General features: G+C 48.3%; 1 non-coding gene across 1 annotated transcript; it reads left to right on the forward strand.

Moving 5' to 3' along the window:
• Positions 1 to 9,017: 9,017 nt before the first annotated feature.
• TRNAS-AGA (transfer RNA serine (anticodon AGA)) lies at positions 9,018 to 9,099 on the forward strand. The gene has a single exon. It is a non-coding gene; the product is annotated as a tRNA-Ser (tRNA).
• Positions 9,100 to 9,376: the final 277 nt, after the last annotated feature.

Raw genomic sequence — 9,376 nt, forward strand, 5'->3', positions numbered from 1 at the left:
GTGGAAAGGTGATTTCTATCAACAAAAGGAAGGAGCAGCAATGGGCTCTCCTTTGTCTCCTGTGATTGCAAATGTGTACATTGAAGAAGATTTTGAAACAAAAGCAATAGCCTCAAGCACACTAAAACCCTCTGCTTGGTTTAGATATGTGGATGACGCACTGGTGGTTTGGCCACACGGCAAAGATACACTTAACGAATTTCTAAATCATCTCAACTCGCAAACCCATCCAACCAGTTCACCATTGGAAGTGGAAGCTGACATAATTCTCCCATTTCTGGATATTCTGTGCTTGCGCGACCGAAATGGAAAAATAACACGCGGCGTTTACCGAAAAAAACACGCACACTGACGCTTATCTGATTACATCACCCCGCACAGAAATCCTCTCTTATCAAGACGCTCATACATCAGGCTAAGCAGGTGTCAGATGGTGACAGTCTGAGAAGTGAAATTGAACAGTGTTAAAGCTGTGCTGCAATTGAGCGGCTATAATGATGCACACATCAACAGGGCACTGAATGCAAAAAAAAAAACAAATCAAATAACACGAGAGCTGAAACTGACCAAGTAATTTAAACTATTAAAATATCGTAGATTGCGGGAGTAACTGATAAACTAGGCAGAATGTTTAAAAACTAAACATCCGAGTCAGATTTAGCACGGTACATAAAATACAGAAACTAATATCTGGTATTCTCAGGTTTTTTCGGTAAAGTCACGTAGGTAAAAACATTAAAATTAATGAAAGTAAAATAAAACAAAACAAAATAAAATTCACGACGTTTCGGAGGCAACACAAGTCTCCGTCATCAGGTGGGACCGTCACAGCCGAATTAGCTGCATCAAGTGAAGCAATGATTCAAGATGTAATCCCTTATAAGCAAGTTGAAGGGAGGTGGAGAGGGGGGGAGAGCTTATCAGGCTGTGGTAGCCAATGAATGGAAACGTATCGGGAGGGAGGAGGAGCGGTGATCAAAGACTGCACGCAGTGCTCAACACAATGAATGGAGACGTGTCGGGACGGAGGGCGAGCGGCGATCAAAGACTGCACGCAGTGCTCAACACAATGAATGGAGACGCGCCGGGACGGAGGGCGAGCGGTGATCAAAGACATCACGTAGTGCTCAACACAATGAATGGAAACGTGGCGAGCGGTGATCAAAGAACAATGAAGAGATTACTGTTAAACACTGTGGATGTTAACACTCGGTGAAGTAAATTAAAATAGTGCCTGTCAGATAAGATGGTCCAAAAAGTGTAATTAAGTCTTTTTTGCGTGGTTAATAACATCTTTCCAGTGATTACTGAGTTTGTACCCATCATCACGGTTGAAATTATGTCTGTGTTTGTATATTTGTATGGCTTCGTGTACAAACCTTTGATGGTAGCCCGGAGGTTTGCAGAGAACCTTGGTCTCGGAAAAGACAATTTCATGAGAGCCCGCCGAGTTGTAGCAATGATCGGCAACGGCCGAAGAATCAGCCGTTGCCGATCATTGCTACAACTCGGCGGGCTCTCATGAAATTGTCTTTTCCGAGACCAAGGTTCTCTGCAAACCTCCGGGCTACCATCAAAGGTTTGTACACGAAGCCATACAAATATACAAACACAGACATAATTTCAACCGTGATGATGGGTACAAACTCAGTAATCACTGGAAAGATGTTATTAACCACGCAAAAAAGACTTAATTACACTTTTTGGACCATCTTATCTGACAGGCACTATTTTAATTTACTTCACCGAGTGTTAACATCCACAGTGTTTAACAGTAATCTCTTCATTGTTCTTTGATCACCGCTCGCCACGTTTCCATTCATTGTGTTGAGCACTACGTGATGTCTTTGATCACCGCTCGCCCTCCGTCCCGGCGCGTCTCCATTCATTGTGTTGAGCACTGCGTGCAGTCTTTGATCGCCGCTCGCCCTCCGTCCCGACACGTCTCCATTCATTGTGTTGAGCACTGCGTGCAGTCTTTGATCACCGCTCCTCCTCCCTCCCGATACGTTTCCATTCATTGGCTACCACAGCCTGATAAGCTCTCCCCCCCCCCTCTCCACCTCCCTTCAACTTGCTTATAAGGGATTACATCTTGAATCATTGCTTCACTTGATGCAGCTAATTCGGCTGTGACGGTCCCACCTGATGACGGAGACTTGTGTTGCCTCCGAAACGTCGTGAATTTTATTTTGTTTTGTTTTATTTTACTTTCATTAATTTTAATGTTTTTACCTACGTGACTTTACCGAAAAAACCTGAGAATATGAATCATTGCAGTCACGAAAGCTTCAAATCTAGAATTAATATCTGGTATTCTTGGTTCTTTCGGTAAATACACGTAGAAGGGAAATAATAAAATAATGAAAATAAAACACAATAAAAATTCATCTTCTTGGTTCTTTCGGTAAAGTCACGTAGAATGGAAATAATAAAATAATAAAATAAAACATAATCAAATAATTCTCACGACATTTCGGCCACAACACAAGCAGCCGTCCTCAGGTGAAGACCAGGTCTGTCGGGGAGACAGCGTCTGTGTGTTCCACTGCTGGATTCTATTTTTTCGGCTCGAGGACGACAGCTTGTGTTGCGATCGAAACGTCGTGATTTATTTTATTTTATACCGACGTGACTTTACCGAAAGAACCAACGAGTATGGATTCCTGCAGTCACGAAAGCTTCTAATCAAGAAAGAACAATGTGCATGCATAATGCACATTGATAACAATATCAATAACCCAACTGGCAATGGATACCCATTGTAGTTTATATAAATTCATTAACCCCCCACCCCCTTCGCACAAGTGACGTCATCACACCTACGCCTCTATTTAAGGAACGAAGCAAGAGGACTTCTCCACAAATCTGTCTGCCGCCTGATGATGCCGGTTGTCATTGCTGGCGAAACGTCGTACTCAGAGTGTAAAAGTTGTGGATTTGCTCTCCAACACACAACCGGTGTGCTGTACCAGTAACGAATTGGCCACGTTCTGTTGACGTGACGAACCTCACTAATTGCACGTGTAGGGTGGTGGCGGGTTTAACGACACATTTATATTTACGCGATCGAACCCAAAACAGCTTCATGATATTCTTAGCTTTTTTGGTAAAGTAAAGTAGGCAAAAACATCTAAATTAATAAAAGTAAAATAAAAATAAAATAAAAATCACGACGTTTCGGAGGCAACACAAGCTTCCGTCTTCAGGTGGAACCGTCACAGCACGCTTGCTGTTTTTTTTACTTGATTACAGCAAGCGTGCTGTGACGGTTCCACCTAAAGACGGAAGCTTGTGTTGCCTCCGAAACGTCGTGATTTTTATTTTATTTTTTATTTAACTTTTATTAATTTAGATTTTTTTACCTACGTGACTTTACCGAAAAAAACCTAAGAATATGAATACTTGCAGTCACGAAAGCTTCAAATCTAGAATCAACTTCATGATGGAAGGTCTTGGGGCTCAGCGAGGTTTTTCTGGATAATGAAAGTGCATTCTTGGAAATAATTGTGACGTGATTGAGGTTTTAAAATAATGCATATTTTGTATTCGTTCTATAGAGCTTTAACTCGTTTGAATAATCATCATCGCCCACACAAAGACTGTGTAGTTATACTGAGAAAGTCATTCGTGAACATTCATTGCTCTATTTATATTTTAAAGCTAATATATATTTGTAATCTGATGAAGATTCCACTTTATGCAATTTCCGATTTGGAAATCGTTCCACTCGCCCCACTTCTCCATCACCCCGCCCCCCTCTCCCCCCATACCCCGCCCTTCTCTCCTCCCACACCCCGCCCTTCTCTCCCCCCACACCCCGCCCCTCTCTCCCCCCATACCCCGCCCCTCTCTCCCCCCATACCCCGCCCTTCTCTCCCCCCATACCCCGCCCCTCTCTCCCCCCATACCCCGCCCCCCACTCCACCCATACCCCGCCCTTCTCTCTCGCCATCACCCCTCTCTGCCCCATCACCCCGCCCCTCTCCCCCATCACCCCGCCCCTCACTTCCCCATCACTCCTCTCTGCCCCCCATCACCCCGCCTCTCTCTCCCCTATCACCCCTCTGCCCCCCATCACCCCTCTGCCCCCATCACCTTGCCTCTCTGCCCTCATCACTCGTCCCTCTTTCCCCCATCACCCCTCTCTCCCCCCCCCATCACCACCCATCACCCATGCTGTCCCCCAATATATCCTCCATGACCCCACCTTTCCTCCCCCTCTAACCCCCCCACCCCTCCCCTTCAGCTACCACCCATGCCCCACGTGCCCCCTCTCTGTCTGTAAACTCACCTGACTGGTTTGAGCGCTGCTTGTCACTAAGGGACTTCTAAGAGACCCGGCCTACCTGGATACGTGGCTTGTAGTAGTCGTCAATACTCACACACCCACTCACACAAACACTAACACACCCACACACTCACACACCCACACACTCGCTCACTCACACACACACTCACACACCCACTCACACAAACACTAACACACCCACACACTCACACACCCACACACTCACACACACTCACACACTCACTCACACACTCACACACACACTCACACACCCACACACTCACCCACCCACACACTCACACACCCACATACTCACACACCCATACACTCACACAACCACACACCCATACCCACACACCCACACAACAAAGACAAAGACCCCCCCCCCAATAGCCTAAACAGACTGTTGGGGCAAGTGGTGAAAGCGAGCACCTTCGACATCCGCACACGATGCGCGCATGCCTTTATATATACAAAGGCAAAGATGCCCCCTATAGCCGAAACGTGCTTTTGGGACAAGTGATGTTAGCGATGGACTCTCAAGTGACATACATCACACACGCATACACTCGCTCGCAAACACACACACACACACCATCGTACGCCTACGTACACAAACACACACACTCAACAAACTCACGAACATACACACAAACTCACGCTCGCATACATACACACTCACACACTCTAACCCTACCACTTACGGACACGCACACTGACACAAACCAATCAAATTCCCCCCGCCGTTCGCCACTAAGCGACGGTGACGTCACCACGGCGCCTGTGCCAGGCCAGGTGCACTTTGAGGCCACGTGAAGTGTCGAAGGCTCGCTGCTGACAGTGGGTCACAGGAAAGAACTCAGGGGCCATGGGTTGGCCGGTAGATGCACCACCTGTACCCCCTACTATGCCAACTATGCGTTTGTGCCAGGCTAGGTGCACTTTGAGGCCACGTGAAGTATCGAAGACAGATCCAGGTGTCATGGATTGACTGACCGGATTGGCCGGCCGATTGCACCACCTGTGCTCCCCGCACTGTGCAAACTCGCTACGTTTTAGGCGCCCGGCGCTCCGCTCGTTGTTGTGAGCGTCGCTGCTCTGCCTTCCGTCGTTGTTGGAGGGCGACTGCCTCCCACCACGCAGGAGCAATACCGGATGGAACTAGTGCGGGGCCTGTAGCAAATGTTATAAAGGGGCCCTAAATAAAAAAAACACGTAAATATTAAAACACATACATTTTTTACTTGCACAGTAAAGTAATTGTATTTTTTCATTTGCTATACAGCCAGATAAAACGACAAATCGCTAACCTTAAACACCCAGTCGTTCTTAAAAGTCGAAGGCGGTATAGTACTATAGTAAGAAAGCGAGTGCAGAATCACTGAAGCCGAATTGATCGCTTGAAAGCATTTAGCGCGGGGCCCTTGAAAGTGCGGGGCCCGTAGCTACTACATATGTAGCTACTACATATGTAGCTACTACACGTGTAGCTATTACAGATGCAGCTACTACACGTGTAGCTACTACACGTGCAGCTACTACACGTGCAGCTACTACACGTGCAGCTACTACACGTGCAGCTACTTGTGCTACTGGGATAATCCGGCACTGCCCAGGAGCGTCCTTCACGAGCCTCCTCCTCCTCCACAGAGGCCGATTCATGAGACAACTGGAACCAGTCATCTGCACGTCCAATAAGCTTCACATCCTGGTGCCAGATAATCCTCTTAACGCGACCGTCCGTCCCGCCACCCGGGCCAGCCAGCCAGCCAGCCAGCAAAACTTTCACCAAAAGCCCCACGATAGTCTCCACACAGCGACGTTCGCTGGCGATGTTTTGAGTGTATAGGGAGGGAGCCTCGATTCTGCTGCCGATGGGAGGCCACCACGGGATGTGCAATGTTGAAATCGAGTTTGCTCAGCCTTGAGACGAGTGACTGGCTGGGAAATGATGCACTCGCGGAACGAAGTCGTCGCTGCTCCGGGAGTGGCTCAACTTTCGCTTCGAGTGTCGAGTCCGCGAGTCAGGGTTGCGCCGAGACGCGGCACACTTTCGCACCCGGGCAACGGGAGAGCACGAGACGTCCGATATTTCTTGAACGTGTCACCGAAAACAACAATTACATCGAGGTGTGGTCGCACGAGTTGAAAGAAGGGCAAATGCTCTATTGAGAAGAAGATTCACAATACATTGACTCGCAAATTCAACCAGGATGCCAGGACCCTGATAAAGCGTGCCCCTCGCTCTGTGCGACTGAAACCGATTTGTACCCAAAATTCGCGACGAAGTCTGCCGGTTGAGTTCACTCATGCGGTAATGCGGTCTGACGAGGAACATTGTGTATGTGTACTGTGTGTGTGTACTGTGTGTGTGTACTGTATGTGTACTGTGTGTGTGTAAGGTGTGTACTGTGTGTGTACTGTGTGTGTGTACTGTGTGTGTACATGTACTGTGTGTGTATACTGTATACTGCGTGTGTGTATACTGTGTGTGTGTGTACTGTGTGTGTGTACTGTGTGTGTGTAAGGTGTGTACTGTGTGTGTACACTGTGTGTGTACTGTGTGTGTGTACTGTGTGTATGTGTAAGGTGGGTGTACTGTGTGTGTACTGTGTGTGTGTACTGTGTGTGTAAGGTGTGTACTGTGTGTGTGTACTCGGCAGGCAGCTGTCTGCTCTTGCAAATTTCGCTGTGTGCGCCCCTTATTTTGGAACGCATCTACTACTACTACATCTACTACTACTACATCTACCACTACCACTACCACATCTCTTGCTACCACATCTACTACTACATCTACCACTACCACATCTACCACTACCACATCTACTGCAACTACATCTAATACTACATCTACTACTACATCTACATCTACCACTACCACATCTACCACTACCACATCTACCACTACCACATCTACTGCAACTACATCTACTACTACATCTACTTCCACATCTCCTGCTACCACATCTACTACTACTACATCTACTACTGCCGCATAAAGCGAGGGAACCTCGTCTCTGTATTAATGTGCGGTGACGGCGAGAGGGAGCGGCTCTTCCCCGCCCGCACAACTAAACAGAGCGGCTCTACAAGGAGCTGGGGTTTGGGTAAAGAGACGGAAGTTTACAACGTCGTGAACGTATTTATAATCCCTTATGTCAACTCACGTGACAGCATGGACAATGCACGTGCTCTATGCCATGGGTGTCGATGTGTGTGCGTGTGTTTCTATGTATGTATTGTCCGTCGGCTGAGCCTTGAAATCTTGTAAATATTGCCGCTAGAGAGACAAAGGCGGCTGTGGTGGTGGTCACTCACCCCCTCGTGTGCCGTGCAGGGCCCTTCATTTGTGCTCGTGACTCGCACGCGGGTCACATTAACAGACTTTTGGTGGCAAGTGCTGATAGCGAGCACCACCGGTGTCGTACACGATGCTTACACACCGCTCCGGGTACTCATTTGAGGCTGAGTCGACCTAGGGGAGGGGGCAAGACCGGTTCAAAAAATCGTCACTGGTGGCGGTCATGAGCAGGAATCGAACTCGGTTCGCCGGGTCTGCAACGCAGCGTGATAACCACTACGCTACCGCTCCCCATGTACAAAAGACAAAGATCCCCCGTGTAGCCTTAACAGGCTGTTGGGGCAAGTGCTGTTAGCGAGTATCTATCAAGGCCGGAACGGCACACGAGGGGGTGGGTGGCCAACACCACTCCCGGCCGCCTTTGTCTCCCCAGTGACGATATTTAACCCACCACACCAGGTACCCATTTGTGTCTGAGTCGACCGAGATAGGGGGGGGGGGTCAGGACCGGTTGAGATATTCGTTACTGGTGGTGGCCGTGAGCGGGAATCGAACTCGTGTCGACCACGTTCCTCAGTGCGGGTGCGCTAACCGCCGCGCCACCGCTCCCCAAAACGCACGCGCGTTCCATGATGTCATCTGCTGCTGTTCGTGACTCAAAACACCGTGGGCTGCCATCCTTGTCGAAGCACAGGTGTGTGGAGTCTTGGGGGATGAGGTAGGGAGACTGAAATAGATGTCTGTCCATTGAGGCCAGTTTGCCGAGAAAATATCTTCAATAATAATAATAATATTATTGTTGTTGTCACCATCGTCGTCGTCTTCTTCATTATTGTTACGGGCCTTGATTGTCTAGCCGGACGAGGCGATGTTTAGAGGAGGGATCCTGCATTTGGGAAGTTTGAGAAGATGAATGGATTAAGTAAGCGAATACGTGAAATAATGAAAACATTTAATAGTTCAATTTGGTGCCAAAAACGTCCCATCCATTTTAAGAGAGTGTTAGCGATAAATGTGTAGAGTTTGTTTTAATTGGTATTATGAATGTAGATGTATTTTGAACATCTTTCGCACCGTACGTAGCCAACCGTGCTAATACGTGGAGGAGACTCGTGAAGGACGCTACCGGGCAGTCGGAGGCAGTCGCCCTCCAGCAACAGCGGAGAGAGCGGAGAGGCAACACTCACAACAACTGGCGGATAAAACGCAGCAAGTTGGTGCAGTTGGGAGCACAGGTGGTGCATCTGCCAGTCATCTCAGTCAATCAACACAACACCTGGGTCTGTCCCGTGACCTCCTGCTAGCTGCGAGCCTTCTGTACTTGCATGTGGCCTCCAAGTGCACCTAGCCTGGCACATGTGCTGTGGGGTGACTTCAGTGGTTGTTGCGTGAGATGCACCACCACGGGGGTAAATGAACGAGGTAGTTGTGGCCGAGCGGTTAAGGCGATGGACTAGAAATCCATTGGGGTCTCCCCGCGCAGGTTCGAATCCTGCCGACTACGCAATTATTTTGGTATTTAAATTTTGCTGACCCTCGGCATCCGAGCCAGCTGAGTTCGATTCCCGGCCACGGCCGACGACGTCCCTGCCGATGCGATGTCGGAAGTGATCCCCGGCCTCCTCTAGGTCTATAAGTAGCTGAGAAAACGTCTGGGAAATTGTCATGTGTTTGTACAAGGCATAGCTACCCCTTATTTCATATTAACAGAATGTCAGTTCTCTGAATAGCAGTGAAACAACATAAAACACCACACTCACACCGCCAGCACGTGACACGCT

This window comes from Lampetra planeri, chromosome 2 (assembly GCF_965212315.1).
Source record: "Lampetra planeri chromosome 2, kcLamPlan1.2.h2, whole genome shotgun sequence".
Taxonomy (NCBI): Eukaryota; Metazoa; Chordata; class Hyperoartia; order Petromyzontiformes; family Petromyzontidae; genus Lampetra; species Lampetra planeri.